Source organism: Pseudorca crassidens, chromosome 18, assembly GCF_039906515.1.
Source record: "Pseudorca crassidens isolate mPseCra1 chromosome 18, mPseCra1.hap1, whole genome shotgun sequence".
Lineage (NCBI taxonomy): Eukaryota > Metazoa > Chordata > Mammalia > Artiodactyla > Delphinidae > Pseudorca > Pseudorca crassidens.
Genome location: NC_090313.1, coordinates 32,186,048 through 32,200,155, shown reverse-complemented (window position 1 = coordinate 32,200,155; position 14,108 = coordinate 32,186,048). Strand labels below are relative to the sequence as shown.

The window sequence follows — 14,108 nt, the reverse complement described above, 5'->3', positions numbered from 1 at the left end:
AGACTAATTTTACCTTTATCTTATTTTCATTCTCTTAGTTATTTGCCTATGTCTTCAATGCTCCTTATTAAGTTTTCCTATATTAATCCATTCCCCACCTTGCACGTCTTACAATTTAGTCTTTACAATATTGCTTATGATTTTACCTATTTCTGTTTCTTTCCTAGGTTCAATTAAGTTGTGTTTCACTTCTTCCTGTTTTTAGTCCATTTCTGTTCTTAAGGTTTTGACATAAAGGTTTTCCCCCTTATAGTCCCAAATAATTGTTTAGGAATATTTAATTCAGTTTGCAGTGCTGTGTTCCAGTCTTCTGCTACTTTATGGCTGGCACTATGAGGGGAATTTTCATCAACCAACAGGTTCTGATTCTCATTTTGTTTTCATCTTAGAATAGTTCTGAAGGCTGTTTATAATTCCATTTCATGAACGATGGTGGTAGTTTGGAGTGATTAATACAATTTTAGATTAAGAGTGCCCTCTCCTGTTAGTGTAGCAAAAATGTACTTTAATTTGTACAAACTGTACAAAACGTGTACACTGTAAAACATACAAACATTTCTCCAAGAAATCGTTTGTGCAGATGATGGGCTGTGGGAGCTGTGTGCTTTCCATCTACTTTCTGGTGTGTTGTGTCTTTCAGGGGCCTAAATTCCCCTCTGCTCTTCATGCTTTCACCAGAGAGTTCCCAAAGGCAAATTTCCCATTTAATCTCTGTATTCATTTCCTTTTGATGCTACAACAAATTACCAGAAATTTAACGGCATAAAAATAACAGAAATTTATATTCTCTTATAGTTCCGGAATCCAGAAGTTTAAAATAAGTCATATGGAGCTAAAATCAAGGTGTCAGCAGAGCTGGGTGCTTTTGGGGAGGCTCTAGGTGAGAATTTATTCTTAGTCCTCCAGCTCCTGGTGGTTTGCCAGTGTTCCTGGGCCTGCGTGGGCATCACTCCAGGTCCATGTCCTCACATTGCCTTCTCTTCTGTGGTCACATCCCATCCTGCCCCCCTCTAATAAGAGCACTTATGCTGTCACTTAGGGTCCCCCCAGATAATCCACGATAATCTCCCCATCGCATAATCCTTAATGTAATCATATCTACAAGTCCCTTTTTCAGAAAACACGGTAAAATTCAAAGGTTCCAAGGATTCTGACATGGATAGCTTTAGGGGCCATTATTCAGCCTCCCGCTTCTTCTCCCCAGATGCGTTGCCTTTCCAAGACTGCTGGCATGGGTCACCCGCATTTTAAATCCTTTCCCTGCAGTCAGTGCTCTGAGCTACCCAGGCCGCTTGTGCAGTGTTTTTGAATTTAGGACTGATTTTATCTCTTGAGGGTTGACTGTAGCTCAATTACATCTTCGCTTTTCTGTACAATTTTGCGAAAAACCCAGTCCTCCACAAAGGCTTGATAAGGGAAATAAGAAATATCTTTTCTAGACATTGGTGTTTACCCTCCTACTGCAGGTAACGTGAAGTTTGTAGTGTTCTGTCTTCCTATTACGTCTAAAGTATGAGGTTTTACGGTTTCATCTGTTCTTGCTGATCTGCATGTTTTTTTTAGATGATGTTTGGAGTGATGTGACTGTGATAATTAAGAAGTATAAATCCCGTGTGAAACAGACAAATAAATAGTATTCCAATTTGGTGACGATCTGTTACTTACACACAAAAAAAGGCTTTAAAAAGTTAATAATCTAACATAATGGCTATTATTTTTTATAGTAACTCAAAGAAGTAACGACTAATTAAACTATGGACTTATTTCATTCCAGAACTGACACAGACCACAAGGACCAGAGCTGTCAAATCTAGTAAATATCTCTAGCTGCCTATGGCAGAAGAGCCACAACAGACTGTCTCCTCTGCAATAACCTACCCTTCAACCATCGCAGAACCCCAAAATTTAAAAAATCCAGAATGCAGTTAATGTCATTATGTTGAACGAAACATTCTAGGTATAATGCTTTATACTCAACGTAAATAAAGACTGTCCGTGTCGTTGCCGCCTATTCTCTGCCTATAAAATAGCAATTCTAATATTTAAATGAGAACCGTTAGGAAGTGTTTTGACGAATTAGCCAGAATGTGCAAGTTACTTTGTAAATGAAGGTTTAAGTACCGTCATGTAACTCTGATGTATGGGGAGATGAAGCAGAAGTGCCAGTGGCTGACTGTGGTCGTATAAATTAATGTATTAATATTTAACAAAGAAATGGGAGATAACGAAGCAGAATGTCTGCATCTTGCTCTTAGTACTCTACGACTGGCTTTGAGATCTTACAGTGATATAACTGTTTTTATTTAATTGTTAACTTCATCTGCCCCCAATTAACAGGTATAAAACACTTTCAAAATGTTGTAAACAATTATTTTGAAGGTAGGAACGTGAACACTGGTATTCCCTGGGCCACTACCGTACCCAGCTAAGTCAAACAACAATCATGTCTTTAAATGAAACTCTGTAACTTACTCAAACCAAATTTGAGTAAGCATCACCAAACATATACCATCCGAGGTCCAGTATGTGTTGCATACTAAGTGTCTGACTGGCCCTGACTTGGGAGAACACTCCATTTTCTTAGTGTCCACTTTATATGCTAGAAAAATGATTATTTTTTATAAGAGATACTAAAACAGTTGGCACATATCATTCGTACTCAGAGGCAGACACTTACACTAATAAATTTCAACACCCTTCTTGATGCTGTTCCCGCTACTGAGACTGACTCCTCTCATGCCTGTACTAACCTTTTCCTGGTGTGTATCAGTTGGCATCACCTTGGAGCTTTTCCAGATCTTCTAAACTAGAAATAATCACTCCATGCTCAGAAATCTCTTGACAGTTTTTAAAACCCATATGTTTCTACTTGCCCTACTGCTTATCACATACATATATGATGGTACCACAGAGGTATATTTAAGAGCCTGGCTTTGGTTTACACCAGGCACCAAGCTGAACCCTGCCATCTACTTGTAGTTATCACAATGATTGGCATATCTTTCTTGAGACTCAGTTTCTTTAAGGAAGCAGAGGATAATAATATCTAACCCTCAGGTTTACCAGAAGAACGGAATGAAATAATCTATGTCAAGTGCTAAATCTAGCACATCAGTAATAAATACACATTAGCTACTATTCTTCTTCCTGCTACAACCTCATTCTCCTTTCTGAGTATAAACTCTCTGCATATCAGAGATTATGTATTATGTACTTGGTGTGCCTACAGCACCTAGGACAATGCCTTATACACAACTGCTGGTCAGAAGGCACTTTTACATTGAAATTAAATGAAAAATAGTGATCAAACATTTGTTGAGCTTTCCCATTGTGAAGGCACAGCAAGAAATGAAAAAGACATCATTCCTGACCTTTATTTACGTCTTTAAGGGCTTAGTCTAGTGAAAAAACGGAGTCTAGTAAAAAAGCTGAGTCTAGTTAAAGAGCAGTTAATCTTTAAGTGTTTAGTCTAGTTAAACATATATATATATATATATATTTTACATACAAGACTGTGAGTGAAAAGGACCAGGCGGGCAGTACAAAAACAAGTGCTGACTCGGCAAACAATTATAAGTGCGTTAAACTGAAAACTTATTTTTCCTTACTTCATTTTTTCCAAATATACTTCCCTCTGCAATCCTTACCTCTTCTTACTCCTACTCAAATCTTTGTTTCCATGGCAATATGTTTCTACCCTGAAATTCCATCACTGGAATGTCTACATTCAGTCTACAGTATTTCTACTGCTCTCTCTCTTAAATTGCTCCTAGAAAAGCCCAATTCTCCCCTCTGTGATGTAGATGAGCTACATAAATGTCTACCAACTTAAGGCACATTTCTCATCTCATCCCTTTGTACTACACAAGAGTTCTTACACAGGACTATAATAATACTTTTAATACTTCATACATTTTTTAAAAGATTTTTTTGATGCAGACCATTTTTAAAGTCTTTATTGAATTTGTTAAAATATTGCTTCTGTTTTCTTTTTATGTTTCGGTTTTTTGGCCACTTGGGATCTGAGCTCCTCCACCAGTAAATCAAACCCGTACCCTCTACACTGGAAGGCGAAATCTTAACCACTGGACTGCCACGGAAGTCCCAATACTTGACACATTTTAATACTTGATAACAAAAGAAACAAACACAGACCCTGTGATATGAACTGCATAGAATCCAAGCTTGTTCAGATTTAAACCCTTTACCCAATGCAAAGAGAACCTTTAGAGAGCTACTTAACAATCAAAACCAGAAAAAAAGAAAGACTGCCAGTAAAAGAATTATTCATCAAGGACTTGTTTCCTACCACCTGATGCTGAGTTTGGCTAGACACTGGATTTCTCCTGCCAGAACCTCAGAATTGTTAAGGGAACCCTATTTGCTATTGAGCATTTCCGCTGATGTGCTCTAAACCCTACTCCTATTAGACTCTTTAATGTTGCCTAATTTACTCTTAATTCCTCTGTTTAGAGTTGTGCTGCCAAAGTCCTGAAGGTCGGAAACACGCCATTACCTCTGAATGGATGGTCGACTTGACTCTTCTGAAAACCAGTCAGATTCTGGAGAACACCCGCCAAATGCCGCAAGCAAAATGGGTGCCCTGCGATCAAACTGTGGGTAGTAACTCATAGAGCAGGTCTTACCCTGGGCTTCGAGAGCCAACGGAAGTCCTTGTTAACTACCCCAGGAGTGCAGCCCAGGCTGAAGGAGGCCCCCAGATGTCAAACGGTCGCTTTAAAATCCCTCAAAATTGATACAGAACTCAAAGAATAAGTCCTTCAAGAATTCTAATTCTAACATTCTTGAAGGTGTTTCTTCAAGAATTCTAATGCCGGGAGCTCCTAACTAATATTTGAGCCACTCAGAATTGTCATGAACATTTCTAGAATGGTTATACACAAATGGGATCAATACCCCAGAAAATTTGCTGACCCCCATGATAGAATTTTGACTGCGACAGCAAGACCTAGCACTGACTCTACCGTGACGACTCAAGGGTATGATCTCTCTAGACTGCACAGAGGTAACGTGGATTTTCTCTGTTGACTTTGCTTATCTTGACACACGGAGGAAAGCTGTCTTTCTCTAAACCCTAAATCCATCAATAGAACAGCATAGATAGAAAATTAAATGAAACTTTTTTTTTTTTTTGCCTACATTGCATAAACATTTAAAATTCCCTCAACAAATAAAAATTGGCTACCTTACTCTGCAGTTTGTCCTGATGGGTCAAATGATCCTGCTTATTTCCTTGTTGCATTTTACTAATCTTCAATTTCTAACTACATTATCGATATTAACATAGTACACCATGCTGTCATGAATTAATCCTTAGCATCCCATTTGAATGCATCCCGAATTCTGGGTATTATAATCAATACACCATGAAAAGCAAAATAACTCCCCAAGGATTTGCAATGTTGAAAAGCAAATGTTTTCTTTCCTCATATGAGGCGTATTCTGGTACATCAGGGTTGCCCTCCAACTGACTTTGTTGTATCCTTAGATTCTCAAACTTCATCTGAGAGACATCCAAGCTGTCAATGTTTTATCTCTTACAAATCTTTATCCTCTAAATTTTCTCACTATATGGCAAGAAAGGAAGTCTAGCCAGCAGCAGCAGTTACCCCAGATTCCACTGAGGGTTTTCACTGTCAGGGTCTTCTCCATCTCCTATCAGGGGCTCCAATGTTGGCACCTTTTCCCCTTCAAATTTGGAAAAATATAAAGTAGGTTGAAAAGCCTGTTCTAAACAATACAACACTGCCAATACTGTGAGAAGAGTTTGGTGTTTGTGCATACGAATTTATTTATGTGATGTGTTAAATAATTATAAGTTATATAAATATTCAATAAATCAATACATACACAAATATGTACACATATATATATTTGTATTTTCTGTGTGTATGCATAAATATATATTTACATATGTATAACTATATACATACATGTATATATGTAGTGTGTATGAGTGTGTGTGTGGACATGTGTGCGTTTACTTTTAAATATACATTGTAACCCATGTGGAGGTGAGCTACTGCATGGGCCAGGCATGGCAATCTGCTCTTTAAGGAAATTCCAATCCGATATTCAATAAACAAGTTAGATGTGTAGTCAAGTCTCTGGACAAAAAAATTAAAAGTTAAAATGTGATCATAGGGCTTCCCTGGTGGCACAGTGGTTGGGGGTCCGCCTGCCGATGCAGGGGACGCGGGTTCGTGCCCCAGTCTGGGAGGATCCCACGTGCCGCAGAGCGGCTGGGCCCATGAGCCATGGCCGCTGGGCCTGCGCGTCTGGAGCCTGTGCTCCGCGGCAGGAGAGGCCACAGCAGTGAGAGGCCCGCGTACCGCAAAACAAAAACAAAAACAAAAACAAAACAAAACAAAACAAAAATGTGATCATAATACACAAACTAGCAAAATGCCCTTTCCTCCATTTTCAAAAAATGAAACACTTGGCAGATCTATCCCTCCCTGCCCACTACTTTTTAACTCTCTATCCAAACTCACCAAAGCTTTCTTCTTGGCTCTAATGCCCCATCTCCCTACCCTGATCTCTGCACACGCTTTCAAAATCAATTATTCTCTCCCTCAGCAACAATGCTCTGACCTTTCCAGAATAAATGAAAGCATGCTGGTTTCCCTGTTCTATCTCTTCTACCCACACCCCCAAAAGTCCTCTTTCTCTGCTCATCCAGATTTTGTGTAACAAAGGCCCACAACAAAAAAGAAGCTGGCAAAAAGGGGAGGCAATGAATACTTACACATTATGTTTCCCTACCTTACCTGTCTATCAGAGAACACATTTAAGACAGCACTTTTTCATTTTCTGTGTGTAGTTGAAAGAACACTCCTAAGATTTGATGCTAGATGGGGCACTTATACATTCGGAGACTTGATTTCCTCAACTGAAGATGTCACTGAAAGAATCAAATGTAATCATCCACGTTAAAAGACTAAAACAAATATCTTAATAAACACTGGTCTCACCTGCCCTGTCAATTCAATAATATCTCCTAAGATAAACTCAATTTTTTTTTAGCTTGATTAGTGTTAGAGTGACTCAAGTATTTTAAAAGTACCTCCCTTATGGAGTAAATAAATAGCACACGTATTGAAAAGCCATCTGGTAAGCTTTCTGGATACCATGTCTTTTGAAATTATTTCTGTTATCTTCTGTACCCTACTTTCAGGTAAAAGGCAGAATCCTCTTCATCTGATATGGATCAAAAGAAATATTAAAACTCTATTATCACACCCAAAAGTTATAAAGAAAACAGGAGCTTCGGAATCTGTGGACGTGCTATTGTGCGCTTGCAGGACCAATAAATAACACTGCACAAAATCTCTTTTTTTTTTCATAGGGAAGTCCTATGCTTCGAGCAGTACAAATAATCTAATTTCTACTATTGGATGATGTCTTTTGGCACCTACTTTCCATTTAACTGAATGAATTTATTGTCTAGTTTCAACTGAATTGTTTTCCATTTATATTGACATTACCTCCAAGGAGTAAAGTCTTCATATTCTATATATACTGAAAATTACTTGATTCTTGTCTTTGCCTTAAAGATTTTACATATGAATTGAGGGTCAAAGCTGTGTTTGCCTTTTTCTTTCCTCCCTCTTCAGTGGGCTATGCTGGAAACCCTACAGATACTCTCCTGGTGTCATAAATAGATCATTTGTGTATTTCAAGTTCACTACAGGTCTGAAGATGAGCTTAACATCTCTGTATCCATGGAAAAGGCCCAGAAAAATCAAGAAGGTAGCCTACTGTGTAAAAAGTTTTGAGACATTTGATTAACAAAGGCTTTGCCAGGTTTTTCTTCAATGATTCTAATTTTCCTAAAAACTCCAGACAACAGCAGTACTGTTCTCACCTCAAGATTATTTCAGCCAGACTTAATACCAGTGATAGAAATTATAAGTGACTGTTGCTGTTTTGCCAACAAGAGAAATAGTTCACCAGTTATCACACGTCTCCAAAGAGTGTTCACAATTCAGGGTTGTTCTACTGTGGCTAAACAAAAAGTCACCTGCCAGGTATTAAAAGAAAAAGGAAAATAGAGAATTAAGCTATTACTATCAATATTATTTCTATTATTCAGAAAAGTTAAAACTACCATGTTCTCAGTAGTTCTGGCAGATTTTTCTGAAACCATGGTTATTTAAATAAATGTCATTATTCTCCTTTCCTTTAGCTAAGGTGTCCTAGACTTCTCTGTCTCTCTCTCTCTCTCTCTCTTTCTCTCTCTCTCTCTCTCTCACACACACACACACACAGTATTTATGAGACAATTATTTTCCATCTTAAAAAACTAAAACGTCAACTTAAGAAAACAGACACTGGGGTACTTGTGTTGATTCTCACGCTAACATTCAACTGTCACCTACACTCATCTCTGATTGCTAAGGACTGACAAAGGCAGATAAACAGCACTGCCAAAGGGACATCCGAGACTGGATTTTAGAAAATGAGAGGGAAAGGGAGAGAGGGGAATAGTGTGACATAGGTCTTTTAAGACTTGATAAAATTTGTTCATTTATTTGTTCAGGTCAGGGAGATGTGATCTATCTCTTCTTACAGCCAAGAGAAAGGCGGACCCTTGGACCATCCATGTCAGAGGTGACAGAATCAGGCTTCTACACAGCAAAACCTCGAAAACCGTGTCACAGGAACATAAACACAGAATCTCAGACTTCTAGTCAGGCTCAATGAAATAAAACGAAAGAAACATTTGTCAAGAACCTACTTCACGCATTATCGTAAGTATTGTGCAAGACTTCGGCTAAACCCAAAGCCCTTTGTTGTTTGAGGAAAAAAATCAGAAAAAGACACCTATTTAGAGGAGTAACTAGAAAAATTTACCCTAGAAAAATCATGTGCTGGGGCTCCTGACTGGCCCGGAGAGCACAGGGTGAGTATAACCCATGGCCCCTCTGCAGGGTGGCTTCATGTGAAGCCCCTCAGCCTCTGCAGCCCCCACCACCAGGCTCTCAGGGGTGAATTCAGAATCTGACACCGCAGCTTCACTCCAATAGCGAGTCCCATTCTGTACAAAAGAGGTGGAATCTTCGGAGACATCATTTAAATGCCAATTTTCATGCCTCCTCTTCTAAGTTATGGCACTTACAAAATCAATATTTTTAAAAGTTCAAATATTTTTTTAACTTCCAAATGAGTCATTCACTCTCTTAGTAGAGAAGATGTAAAATAAAATGTCAATGCCTGAAACGTGAACTACTTCTTCAAAGACAGAGTTAAGTACGTTTCTCACAATTCAACGGTAATTGGCTTAGAACTTGAAAACACAGTGCTGGAACCTGACAACGGCAATTCACAGGGCTCCACAGGAACTCAAAGGCTGCTGGAGAAAGTGGGCCCAGAACTATCCGTATCCTGCTCACTATACTTCTTATGCAACGTCCTCACAACCCTCACTGAGTTTTAAAGGAATCATCTGGGCCATTCAGAGTTTACATGCATCCACTAATCAATTTCAGGTGTTAAAAATCCCTAAGCTGCCTGCAGACTGCAACACCCCACTGGCTTCTCTAACAAACCCAGTGCACCAGCCAGGCAGACCACACTTTGAAAAATGCTGCTTTCCGTGCCCTAGCTCTCTGACTCCAGAGATTGACGTAACCTCCCACCAAGTCAACGCGGCTCACAATCTCACCCAGTGTCATACAAGAACCCTGCAATCTCTGGCCATCCTTTGGGATTAACAAACCACACTGCTCCTGAGTGTACCAACTTAATTTCTCAGTTTTCCATTGTGAAAAATGGTGATTGCAAAGCTCTTCCTATTTGACCTTCTCACTGAATTGATACAGACATCAAGCTATAATGCACAGGAAACTGCTCTGAAGCATGAAAAGGACATTCACAGATGTGAAGTAGTACTCAGAGACAGCATGACCAGCTTGTTAAACAGCAAAGTACATCAGTACATAACAAAGTGTAATCTCCTAAAACTTGATATATACACATTAACTTCATATTTTCAGGGTTCTCCCAGGTATATCTACTCAGTGCCCTCCCCCAGTATTTTTTTTTAATGAATGAATAAATAAATAACTGAGAACCAAAGATGTTGCAGAAGGGTAACTTATTTTGCAAAACTAATCAGACTAAATCACTCTAACTCGTGAAAGACACAACAAATGGTTCGGTTTCTAGCGCATGTGGTTTCTCTGCTTGAATTACCCAAGTAATTGTAGCTATGCAGAATCAGGCTAAATTCACGGCACGTCTATAGTACTGTATGATTTCAGTAAAAAGGAGCGTCTCTAGAATCACACTCACACCATTTTAAGACTCCAGATGAGAACATGACAGAGCAGTACTCTGGGTCCATAAAAATAATGGGCCCAAGGCAATCCCATAGCTGATTCCCAAAGTGTTACACAGAATTATAATGAAATCATACTGGATAAATGAAATGGCATAAAGAATTTGAAAGGGTGTGAAGCATGGAACTCAAACGTCTAGCCACTTAACTATAACACAGCTTTTATGTGAACGAGTATCGATAATTCCAAATTTATCTCATCTGGCACAGCCAAACAGGCTTGAAAATCCAGTACCACAGCAAAAGTGGGGAATAACATAAATGAGAAGGTGAGGAAGAGAAGGAGAGAAGCCAGTAGGTCAGCTAAGAGTGGGAGAGTCCCAAAGAGCATGGATCACCCCCAAAATCAGTACTACACCAGCATCCTTCCTTCATAGTACAAGTAACAGAGTTCTGTTGTCCAAACAAAGGGATGAATTATCCCTCTTTCACTCTGCCCTCGCTGGTGAAGTGGAGATGATCACTCCACAGTGACAACCAGGAATGTGAGACGAGATGATATAAAGGACCAGGCCCTCAGAAGTACCCGTAAGTGGCACCCTCCACAACTAGTCTTTTGGGGAAATTTAATACTAGGATCATCTTCCTAATAAACCATGGAGCTCTTTCAAGTCAGGCTATATACCTTGATCCCTAACAACCAGCACCATAAATGATTGTTCTGAGACTGAATTAACAAATAAATGTGCTTGAAATCAAGCTGAGAGTTAATATGCATCATGCAATTTGAGCTCAATTAAGTGCTAAATTGGATGGGTAGTGACTACAGATAGATTCAATAAAAGTGCAGAGAAGAGAGAGATCAATGGGAATGCTTTATGGAAGAGAGATTTTTGTCCTGGGACTTGGAGGATAACCATGACCTAAACAAACTACAGGAACAGAGAGGGTATTAGGTTGAAGCAACAGCTGGCAGCAAATGGATATAATACACATTAACTCCTTTATCTTCCCCAAAACTCCAGTAGGTAGGTACTCTTATAATCCCCATTCTACAGATGAAGAAAATAAGACAGAGATTTAAGTAGCTTGCTCAGGTCACAGAAAAAATGTTAGAGACAGGACATAAGTACAGCCAGTCTGGCTCTAGAGCCCACACATTTAACCATGGAGAGTCACCAAGGTAAGTCCCAAAATATTTAAGCAGGAAAGTGAGTAGACCTCATTGTATCAGCTGTAAACAGAACCCACTCGGAGGAGTTTCAGTGGAGAGAAATATATTTTTTAAAATATCAGTTCATAAAATCTTCTGGTACATCAGAGAACCAGGCTTAAATACTACATAGCCAGGAACAATGTGGGTGGAAGAAAGCCCAACCACACCTCAGGTCTCCTCCAGTGAAAATTCCACAACTACTGTCCTCCAGCATCTGATGCCAAAAAGTCTGTTACAACCTCCCCCAAAAGCCGGAAGTTCTTGCCACTGCACTCACCCAAAGAGCATCAGCCTTGCACTGCCTCCTTCTCGTGTCCCTCTAGTGGGTGGTGCAATTCACTGGCAACAAGTCGTAGCTGCAAGAGAGTCTAGGAACTACAGGGTGTTTTGGTTGTGTTTTTGCTATTTTTAAAGATTCTATCAGGGGAATTGGAATCACAATATGGAAGCTAACAGGAAGTCAAGATGATAAACAAAAGATGTCAGGCAATCACAAAGGGCCACTACACATTCTGATAATGGGCAGGCTGAGAAGTTTTCTTGAATAATGTCAGCTACCTAAAGGAGAGTCAGATCATGTAGGTAAAACTTCATTTCATTTGGGAACAACTTACTCTTTTCTAACAAAGGCCATAGGTCTCTTATAATAGCAAGACATTTCACAAGACATAAAGACAATAACTCATGTAATTCAAAAACTAATAATACCAACTACTTGGTGACTGTTCTCCCCCAGTGATTTCAGAATGTTACAGCATAACAATATGCATCATTTTTCCTATACGAAAAAGCAAAAGATACTAATTTAGGAAACTGGTCACATTCCATAGCATGTACTATTTTTGCCTCTTATAGTTCTCCTATACTTCTGTAGAAGAAACATTTTCCAAGACAATGGAGATTTTGAATGGTGGCAATATAACTTTGTCTTTGTGGAAATAGGAGTTTGAAATAAAATACTTTATAAATATTCACTAGAAAAGAGTTAGTTTAGTTTTGTTTTACAAAATAGAAAGTTATTTTTAAACCACTACTCCTTTAACTATCATGGCCACATAATGTTTCTGAATAAAATTTCAAGTGCTTTCTACAGTAACAATTGTTTCTTGTTCTTTATGCTTAAGGAAAGTTAGCTGCATACAATAAGATATAGTATTTCAGAGCAAAACTCAAGAATACAGAACTAAAGATTTATTTTTAAATGTGAATTATGCATAAAGGCAGGTATTAATAACACAATATGTATTATTTCTCTTGTGTAAACATAAATTGACAGTTCCATTTTTTAATTGATAATGGTGTCATATGAAACAGTGTGACTGTGGAGCATCACCAAAATCCATGTGAATAAATGAACATATATTTTAATTTACATATGCAATGTACTTTACATAATGAAATTAAGGAGAAATTCAGACTTAACAGTAACAATTCCAAGAGCAGTTACTTTTTATTGATTACTTAATACACAGTGTACTATGTTAAGCATTATGTATATAATTTCATTAACCTAGCTGAACTCTATACCCTTTATTACACCTGAATTTAAATATAGGAAAATGTTTCACATCCTTTTCAGAAACATTTCAGTCATCCAAAAACACTGCACAGAAATGTGAATATACCCCCAAGAACAATAATCCAAAGAGGACAAAGGCAAAATCTCCACTTTTACATATTTATGGAATGTCAACGTGGAAATCAGAAGTCACTGTGGCAAATAAAATTTGGTGGGAGGGAAATGAGAGCAAATTGAGGGTATACAGTCACGCAAGGTGAATGGAAAGAGATAACTGTCTCTACATCTATTTTATGACTTGATAAAACAACAGACATTAAGGGTTTTGTCATATCATTGGTATTTATTTACCATATTAATAATGATGATGGGTATGAAAATCACGTTCCTTTGCAAAATAGTTGATGGTAAAGACTGAAGAAATTTTCAGCAAGATATATAAATTTTTAGTAAGTACAATATTCACTGGGGGAAAAAATATGTGATCTTATACCTGAGAAGGTCATACGTATGGGTGGGAAAATAATGTCCAGACTGTCAGGTCCCTAAAAGGTGCCAGTAGCCGCTGCATTGTTCATAGAAAATACTTCACCTCAAACACTTTGCCTCTTTATTTTTTTCAGTAAATAGAGTAATATATTGATGATTCATTTGTAAATGGTTTGAATACTCATCTTTATATGAAATTTATCACTTGAAGTGACCCAAGAGACTTATTCTACTACCCTGTTATAACTGACTTAGCCAAGGGAAGTTGCAGATTTTAAACCCACAGTTGTATTAATTTCTTTCAATCTGAAGGTAAAAAAAGTATATAACTGAGGTCTTTAAAAAACGAACCTAAGAACAGTACATTCTTTATCTTAATTGTAAAGAACAATAAGATTGTCTTATTTAGCAGATATAGGCTTTAAGACTAAATAATCTCAATCATTATCTGCCTGGCTTTATTGAAAAAGATATAATTAGTCATGACAAGAGCATAACAGTGAAATTAAAAGTGGAAATAGAATTGGTCATGGAGACTATGAGTCATCTGAACTTCACAGCTCATTTATGACTGACGAGAA

General features: G+C 38.1%; 1 protein-coding gene across 7 annotated transcripts in view; it reads right to left on the bottom strand.

Annotated features, from left to right (window-relative positions):
- The window catches only part of KLF12 (KLF transcription factor 12), a 448,013-nt gene that overhangs the window by 220,879 nt on the left and 213,026 nt on the right, over window positions 1–14,108 (bottom strand). Inside the window, exon 4 of one of the 7 annotated variants that reach the window (XM_067713505.1) lies at window positions 6,792–6,925. The exons of the other annotated variants lie outside the window; for them this stretch is intronic. The gene's annotated coding sequence lies outside the window, so the exon portion shown is untranslated. The remainder of the gene's footprint in view (window positions 1–6,791; window positions 6,926–14,108) is intronic. 7 annotated transcript variants of the gene reach the window in all.